Raw genomic sequence first — 10,319 nt, 5'->3', positions numbered from 1 at the left:
AAGGTCTTACATACATGAATAAGGTCCTACATACATGAATAAGGTCCTACATACATGAATAAGGTCTTACATACATGGATAAGGTCTTACATACATGGATAAGGTCTTACATACATGGATAAGGTCTTACATACATGAATAAGGTCCTACATACATGGATAAGGTCTTACATACATGAATAAGGTCCTACATACATGGATAAGGTCCTACATACATGAATAAGGTCTTACATACATGAATAAGGTCCTACATACATGGATAAGGTCTTACATACATGGATAAGGTCTTACATACATGAATAAGGTCTTACATACATGGATAAGGTCCTACATACATGAATAAGGTCCTACATACATGGATAAGGTCCTACATACATGAATAAGGTCCTACATACATGAATAAGGTCCTACATACATGGATAAGGTCCTACATACATGAATAAGGTCCTACATACATGAATAAGGTCCTACATACATGAATAAGGTCCGACATACATGGATAAGGTCCTACATACATGAATAAGGTCTTACATACATGGATAAGGTCCTACATACATGAATAAGGTCCTACATACATGAATAAGGTCCTACATACATGAATAAGGTCTTACATACATGAATAAGGTCCTACATACATGAATAAGGTCCTACATACATGAATAAGGTCCTACATACATGAATAAGGTCCTACATACATGGATAAGGTCCTACATACATGGATAAGGTCCTACATACATGAATAAGGTCCTACATACATGAATAAGGTCCTACATACATGGATAAGGTCTTACATACATGAATAAGGTCTTACATACATGGATAAGGTCCTACATACATGAATAAGGTCCTACATACATGGATAAGGTCCTACATACATGAATAAGGTCCTACATACATGAATAAGGTCCTACATACATGAATAAGGTCTTACATACATGGATAAGGTCCTAGATACATGAATAAGGTCTTACATACATGAATAAGGTCCTACATACATGAATAAGGTCTTACATACATGAATAAGGTCTTACATACATGGATAAGGTCTTACATACATGGATAAGGTCCTACATACATGAATAAGGTCTTACATACATGGATAAGGTCCTACATACATGAATAAGGTCTTACATACATGAATAAGGTCCTACATACATGAATAAGGTCTTACATACATGGATAAGGTCCTACATACATGGATAAGGTCTTACATACATGAATAAGGTCCTACATACATGAATAAGGTCCTACATACATGAATAAGGTCCTACATACATGGATAAGGTCCTACATACATGAATAAGGTCCTACATACATGAATAAGGTCCTACATACATGGATAAGGTCCTACATACATGAATAAGGTCCTACATACATGGATAAGGTCCTACATACATGAATAAGGTCCTACATACATGAATAAGGTCCTACATACATGGATAAGGTCCTACATACATGAATAAGGTCCTACATACATGGATAAGGTCCTACATACATGAATAAGGTCCTACATACATGGATAAGGTCCTACATACATGGATAAGGTCTTACATACATGAATAAGGTCCTACATACATGAATAAGGTCCTACATACATGAATAAGGTCCTACATACATGGATAAGGTCCTACATACATGAATAAGGTCCTACATACATGAATAAGGTCCTACATACATGAATAAGGTCTTACATACATGGATAAGGTCCTACATACATGGATAAGGTCTTACATACATGAATAAGGTCCTACATACATGAATAAGGTCCTACATACATGAATAAGGTCCTACATACATGAATAAGGTCCTACATACATGAATAAGGTCCTACATACATGGATAAGGTCCTACATACATGAATAAGGTCCTACATACATGGATAAGGTCCTACATGAATAAGGTCCTACATACATGAATAAGGTCCTACATACATGGATAAGGTCCTACATACATGAATAAGGTCCTACATACATGGATAAGGTCCTACATACATGAATAAGGTCTTACATACATGAATAAGGTCCTACATACATGAATAAGGTCCTACATACATGGATAAGGTCCTACATACATGAATAAGGTCCTACATACATGAATAAGGTCCTACATACATGGATAAGGTCCTACATACATGAATAAGGTCCTACATACATGAATAAGGTCCTACATACATGGATAAGGTCCTACATACATGAATAAGGTCCTACATACATGGATAAGGTCCTACATACATGAATAAGGTCTTACATACATGAATAAGGTCCTACATACATGGATAAGGTCCTACATACATGAATAAGGTCCTACATACATGAATAAGGTCCTACATACATGGATAAGGTCCTACATACATGAATAAGGTCCTACATACATGAATAAGGTCTTACATACATGAATAAGGTCTTACATACATGGATAAGGTCCTAGATACATGAATAAGGTCTTATATACATGAATAAGGTCCTACATACATGAATAAGGTCTTACATACATGAATAAGGTCTTACATACATGGATAAGGTCCTACATACATGGAAAAGGTCTTACATACATGAATAAGGTCTTACATACATGAATAAGGTCCTACATACATGGATAAGGTCTTACATACATGGATAAGGTCTTACATACATGGATAAGGTCCTACATACATGGATAAGGTCTTACATACATGGATAAGGTCCTACATACATGGATAAGGTCTTACATACATGGATAAGGTCTTACATACATGAATAAGGTCCTACATACATGGATAAGGTCTTACATACATGGATGAGGTCTTACATACATGAATAAGGTCTTACATACATGAATAAGGTCTTACATACATGGATAAGGTCCTACATACATGAATAAGGTCTTACATACATGAATAAGGTCCTACATACATGAATAAGGTCTTACATACATGGATAAGGTCCTACATACATGAATAAGGTCTTACATACATGGATAAGGTCTTACATACATGGATAAGGTCCTACATACATGGATAAGGTCCTACATACATGGATAAGGTCCTACATACATGGATAAGGTCTTACATACATGGATAAGGTCCTACATACATGAATAAGGTCTTACATACATGGATAAGGTCCTACATACATGAATAAGGTCTTACATACATGGATAAGGTCCTACATACATGAATAAGGTCTTACATACATGAATAAGGTCTTACATACATGAATAAGGTCTTACATACATGGATAAGGTCTTACATACATGAATAAGGTCCTACATACATGAATAAGGTCCTACATACATGAATAAGGTCTTACATACATGGATAAGGTCTTACATACATGAATAAGGTCTTACATACATGAATAAGGTCTTACATACATGAATAAGGTCTTACATACATGGATAAGGTCCATACATGAATAAGGTCTTACATACATGGATAAGGTCTTACATACATGAATAAGGTCCTACATACATGAATAAGGTCCTACATACATGAATAAGGTCTTACATACATGAATAAGGTCCTACATACATGAATAAGGTCTTACATACATGAATAAGGTCTTACATACATGAATAAGGTCTTACATACATGGATAAGGTCTTACATACATGAATAAGGTCTTACATACATGAATAAGGTCCTACATACATGAATAAGGTCTTACATACATGAATAAGGTCTTACATACATGGATAAGGTCTTACATACATGGATAAGGTCTTACATACATGGATAAGGTCCATACATGAATAAGGTCTTACATACATGAATAAGGTCTTACATACATGGATAAGGTCCTACATTCATACATCCTTGGACCTTGTCCTTGTCCTTCCTTTCTCTGGCTCCTGGTCCCCTTAAGGATAGATTTTCAGGTTTTACTGATTATATTTAAGCTCTCATGGGTCATATTTTCATAATTTTTAGATCTGAACCACCCCAGCCTTAGATGGTGGGAGGGGTCTTCTCAGATCTACTGGGAGTCTGCTACAGCAGCTATAAAATCTGGATTAGTTCATGTTTTTGTCCAGGATATATGTGGATGTAAATGCACATGTATGTATGTATGTATATATGTGCAGGTATCTATGATATTCATATTTACCATACAGGTGCAGTGAGTTGTCCTGAAACTTCCTTTTTAGAATGTTCTGCTTTTCTCTCTCAGTGTTTCTGTCTTTACTAATAAAATCTAAATCTTACACACATGGACAAAATAGTTGGTACCCCTCTGTTAATGAAAGAAAAACCCACAATGTTCACAGAAATAACTTGAATCTGACAAAAGTGATAATAAATAAAAATTCAATATAAATTAACCAATGAAAATCAGACATTGCTTTTGAATTGTGGTTCAACAGAATTATTTGAAAAAAACAAACTCATGAAACAGGCCTGGACAAAAATGATGGTACCCCTGGAAAAGATGTAAAATAATGTGACCATAGGGACATGTTCAACCAAGGTGTGTGCTCTAATTAGCATCACAGGTGTCTACAAACCTGTAATCAGTCAGTCGGCCTATTTAAAGGGTGACAAGTAGTCACTGTGCTGTTTGGTGACATGGTGTGTACCACACTAAACATGGACCAGAGGAAGCCAAGGAGAGAGTTGTCTCAGGAGATTAGAAAGAAAATGATAGACAAGCATGTTAAAGGTAAAGGCTATAAGACCATCTCCAAGCAGCTTGATGTTCCTGTGACTACAGTTGACCATATTATTCAGAAATTTAAGATCCACGGGACTGTAGCCAACCTCCCTGGACGTGGCCGCAGGGGGAAAACTGATGACACATCGAAGAGACGGATAATACGAATGGTAACAAAAGAGCCCAGAACAACCTCCAAAGACATTAAAGGTCAACTCCAAGGTCAAGGTACATCAGTGTCAGATCGCACCATCCGTCCTTGTTTGAGCCAAAGTGGACTTCATGGAGACGACCAAGGAGGACACCACTGTTGAAAACAAATCATAAAAAAGCCAGACTGGAATTTGCCAAACTGCATGTTGACAAGCCACAAAGCTTCTGGGAGAATGTCCTATGGACAGACCAGACAAAACTGGAACTTTATGGACAGGGAAACATCAGCTCTATGTTCACAGATGCAAAAATGAAGCATACCAAGAAGACTGTCCCTACTGTGAAACATGGAGGAGGCTCTGTTATGTTCTGGGGCTGCTTTGCTGCATCTGGCACAGGGTGTCTTGAATCTGTGCAGGGTACAATGAAATCTCAAGACTATCAAGGTATTCTAGAGAGAAATGTGCAGCCCAGTGTCAGAAAGCTTGGTCTCAGTCGCAGGTCATGGGTCTTACAGGATAATGACCCAAAACACACAGCTAAAAACAGCCAAGAATGGCTAAGAGCAAAACACTGGACTATTCTGAAGTGGCCTTCTATGAGCCCTGATCTAAATCCTACTGAACATCTGTGGAAGGAGCTGAAACATGGTGTCTGGAGAAGGCACCCTTCAAACCTGAGACAACTGGAGCAGTTTGCTGATGAGGAGTGGGCCAAAATACCTGCTGAGAGGAGCAGAAGTCTCACTGAGAGTTACAGAAATGGTTTGATTGCAGTGATTGCCTCAAAAGGTTGAGCAACAAAATATTAAGGGTACCATCATTTTTGTCCAGACCTGTTTCATGAGTTTGTTTTTTTTAAATAATTCTGTTGAACCACAGTTCAAAAGCAATGTCTGATTTTCATTGGTTAATTTTCATAGAATTTTTATTTATTATCACTTTTGTCAGATTCCAGTTATTTCTGTGACCATTCTGGGTTTTTCTTTCATTAACAGAGGGGTACCAACTATTTTGTCCACGTGTGTAATTAATAATTAATGAGGCTCATCATTAACCCTTCAGCTCTCCTAACACCAGCACAGTTCTTCATTTTACTCTTTCCTCTGTGAGAGATGACCCTGTGTAAACAAATAAAAATAAAGATGACATAAAGATCAGGCGTTTGGTGAGGAGCCTCGCTTTGGACTGAAGATTTAAGACTCACAGATTCAGCAGCATCCTACCACTCACCTTTACAGACTCACCTTTATTATTGTTGTCTTTCTTCCTCCTGCTGCTGTTCATCTGTGTCTGTCCTTCTGACCTTTATCATTATTTACAGCTCATTCAGAAAGTATTCAGACCCCTCACTGTTTGACCTCTCAGTCTGATGCTACAGTCGGTTAAATTCACCTCTCTTCTCAGTCATCTACACTCAGAGCCCATCATCACAGTTTTAGACTTTTTTACAAATGCTGCTCTGTCATTTGTTGTTTTTTGTTAAACTTTGCGTTCATGTTCTGTTTCTGCCATCTTGTTTGAATGTACAGACCTCCTCTGATAGCAGTTCATGATCATATTTATTATTTCCTGAGTCTGCTGTTAAAGCATTAGTGAATGGTGCTATATAAAAGTTATCTCATTATTATTATGTCCTTGTCTACTGGAGCCTCACGTTTCTGTGGAATACTTCTGGCCACTAGATGGGGCTGTTTAGCCAGCGTACTGTTCTGTGTGTTTCTTCTGGCAGCAGAGAGATTTCCCGTATTTTTGATCCCATCTCCAAATTTTCCTCAAACCTTTAAAACCATGAAGCCAGGGTCTGACAGAGGTTCAGTTTGAGTTTAGACGTGTCAGCTGTGGTTTCGTTATGATCAGAGCTCTGGTATCAGGTCATGACTGTTTCAGAGTATGAACACACACTAAAACATCCGCTGGTATCTGAACACAAACTGATCATTAACCCCTCTGGACACTTCTGTCCATACGGGGAAGTTTCACTCTCTCGTTGTGTATCTGGGTAAATTCTGAAACTCCAGTCTTCATCTGTGGCGTACTGTGAACACATCAAGGTCATAGTTTGGGATTTTTCATTAGTTTCCATTTTTATTTCATTTTAACTTTTTCTTTTGAATTCCAGTTTTTATTAGTTTCCTCTGATGGTTTGTTAGTTTAGTTTCTATTTTGTAAAAATGCTTTGTTTTAGTTTAGTTTTTATTTGTTTTAGTTTTATTGGGAATATGTGGAATTTGTCAGGGCAAGACCCGAAAAGGCTCTTCACTGGTCCCAAAATGCCCACTGTGGAAGTATTTCCAGTCAAAATGAGGTGGTATAACTCTCTCCAGGCGTGGGTGTCCATGTCAGTCAGTCTGCTGCTGTCAGAGAATAAAACTAAGGAGATTTCATCTCTAATTTTACTTTGAGTTAGTTTTGTCAGCACAGAGTTAAGTTTGTTAGTTTTTGCTTTTTTGTAAAGCTTAGTTTTGATTTCGTTTCAGTTCACTAAAATAATTTTTACATTTTAGTTTTAGTTAACTGTAAAAACCTTGGAGCAGATGCTGCAGCCTTTAACCCTTCTCAACGTTGGGGTCGTGAGACACTGGGAGGGGGTCTCCAGATGCCTTAAAAAACGAACATTTTTGAGTTACACTGTTGCCACTTTACACTGGTTTTGCCAAATTGTAACCCATTTTTATCACTTTTCCCACCAATTTTAGCATACTTTAGAAAAATCATTTTAAACCCTTTCCACCACTTTTTTCTGCCTGTTTTCTAACTGAATCTTGCAACGCTCTGCCAACTGTTGGCTCTGTTGCCACTATTAATCCCTTTTATCACTTTTTAAGCCACATTTCACAATTTGAAAAGCCCATTTTTGCAAGATTCTTACTATTTCTGCCTCAGCTAACCCTTTTTGCCCATTTATATGAATTTTTATCCCATTTCACTAAATTTCCACCTGTTTATGCCACTCTAACGCCATTTCAGCCACTTTTGAATCCCTTTTTCCCACTCAACATGCCCATTTTTGCCACTTTAACCCATTTTTTGGTTATTTTTTGCCAATATGATCTAATTTTTGGCATTTCTAACCCGTTTCTGCTACTTTTAAAATCTAATTTCACCATCTTTCCCACCATTATTTGCCATTATCAAACCATTTAAGCTATTTTTAACATATTTTTAATTCTGTTTTTAACAAAAGGATTTACATTTTAAGAGGGCTTCTTACTACACAAATGAATAAAAATGTATTTCTTTGATAAGTGTGATTAATAAACAGGTTAAATGTAAAATACCACAGCTTAACTTTACAATGGACCATGATTTTGCTGGCCCCCAGTTTGGCCCCAGAAAGCTCTCCTATTTCCCCCTCATGGGTGGCCTTGTCTCCACATGACTATTCTTGAATGTTCATGGCTGTTCAGCCACCTTCAGGTCCAGCGGGGCCCCCGGTCTCTGGCACCTTTATTTTGGGGGTTGCGGGCTGAAAAGGTTGAGAACCCCTGCTTTAAAGGACCATAACGTCTGCTGTGATACTCATAAAAGAGGCTTATCGCTCCTCTTAGTCACTTCTACATTTGGTAACTCCTCCAGTCACTGCTGGAGGACCTGATTGGAGACCACACACATCTTTTGGGATTGTCCTAAATTACAAGATTTCTGACAAAATGTAAAAAAGAAAATAAAAATTCTTTAGATACAGATGTACATCTAGAACCACCTTATTTTATATTAGGAATCCAACCAAAAAAATAGCAGATAAGGATAAGATTCTGTTGTTAAGAGTTCTAGTTCTTATAGCCACAAAGATAATGGTCTCCTGGCTAAAACCACTAAAACCACAGCCCTCCACAGTGACACAATACAAGCAAAGAGTTAAGGATGTCTGTAACATGGAATAACGGCAAAACTAAAACTAAAAACAGGAAGATTTTTAACCAAATGGTCCTAAATATTTAGATTTTTTCAGTTGCTATGTGATATAAAAAAGGGAATGTAATGTTTATTATTATTATCATGATTTTTTTCTCTGTGGTTCTCGTGTCTTTGCCCAGATCGCATGGTCATCCAAAGAGGACACCACCCTGTCCGTACTTATCCACTGTAAACGGACGCTGTATGGACTCTGAGACTGTGTTGTTGTTAAGGATCTGACTGTTAGATGTTACCTGCTGAAGACAAATAAAAAGAAGTTCAAAAATGAAAAAGAGAGGCTGATGGCTCTGTGGGTTTCAGCGCTGACTCTGGTAAAGCACCTCTGTGATTTAAACCCCCCTCTGGACCCTCGGACCAGGTCCTTCACCCCTGAACCCCGTCTACCTGTCAGGTGTATGACATTATGGATACAACATTACATTAAATATTCTTTTAAAATTCTTTTAGTCAACTTCAGCCATGAGCAAAACTACCAAATACTGAAATATTTGGGGGAATTTAACCCTTTAAAGCAGGGGTGTCAAACTCAGTCACAGCAGGGACCGGATTCTGGATTCAGGTCTAACCTGAAGGCCTAACAGGGTCACCTTTTAAACCAGAAACTGTCAGCCTCATTTAACCAGTAAGAAGATATGAAAAAAAGAAAACGTTACACTGATGATAAATGATTTTGAAATTAATAAAGGTAAAAATATAAGTTTAAAGGCTCACAATCTGAGAAAAGTACATTTATTAGTTCAAAATGTCAAAACATAAAATTGAAAAATAATGTTTTTAAAGGCAAATATATCAGAACAAAAGTCAAAATCATGAGTGTAAAAGGTCAAAATAAAAAATAAAATCTGTAATCATGAAATTAAAAGTCAAAATATGGTTACAGTTTTTAAATTGTGAGTCTAAAAGGTCAAACTATGGGATTATGAAGTCAAAGTTTGGAGATGAAAATATGAGATACAAAATAATTTGTTAAAAAGGTCAAAATATCACTTAAAACTTAAAATTATGAATGTGAAAGCTCAAAATATTAGATGAGAAGTCAAAATTATGAGTTGAAATGATCAAAGTATGAAATTAAAAGTCAAAATCCTAAGTTTGAGTCCTAATTGTGAGATGCTAAATTGAAAATGAGAATTTAAAACACAAATTAATTTCTTTTTCCACATTCCTGACTTCTTATCTAAAAAGACAGTTAGAGCAGAAATATGAGATCATCTTAGGGCCGGATTGAACTGTTCCATGGGCCGAATTTGGCCCCCGGGCCTTGAGTTTGACAACCCTGCTTAAATGCCAGCTTGAATACAAGAAGTTCCTGTTGTTTGTAATGACAACAAAAGCCAAACCTGAGTGATTTTCTAAAAAATAAACGTCAGGTGTCTGGAGGATTCTTTTCAAGCTCAGTCCTGGATATGTCAAAGATTAAAATCAAAATAAAAACAGCAGCAAATACAATTTTACTGTGTTTCTATGCAGCGTCAGACTCAAAATTTAACACCGTACTATTCCATTCATGGACAAAAATGTCCACTTCAAAAAAAACTGCTATTAAAGTATTAGAATAATATTTTCCACCTTTCTTATTTTAATATTTCAGTCAAGCTCAGTCCTGACCAAAACCACCT

The sequence above is a fragment of the Cheilinus undulatus genome, linkage group 1, assembly GCF_018320785.1.
Source record: "Cheilinus undulatus linkage group 1, ASM1832078v1, whole genome shotgun sequence".
Classification (NCBI taxonomy): Eukaryota; Metazoa; Chordata; class Actinopteri; order Labriformes; family Labridae; genus Cheilinus; species Cheilinus undulatus.
This window is presented reverse-complemented; position numbering follows the sequence as displayed.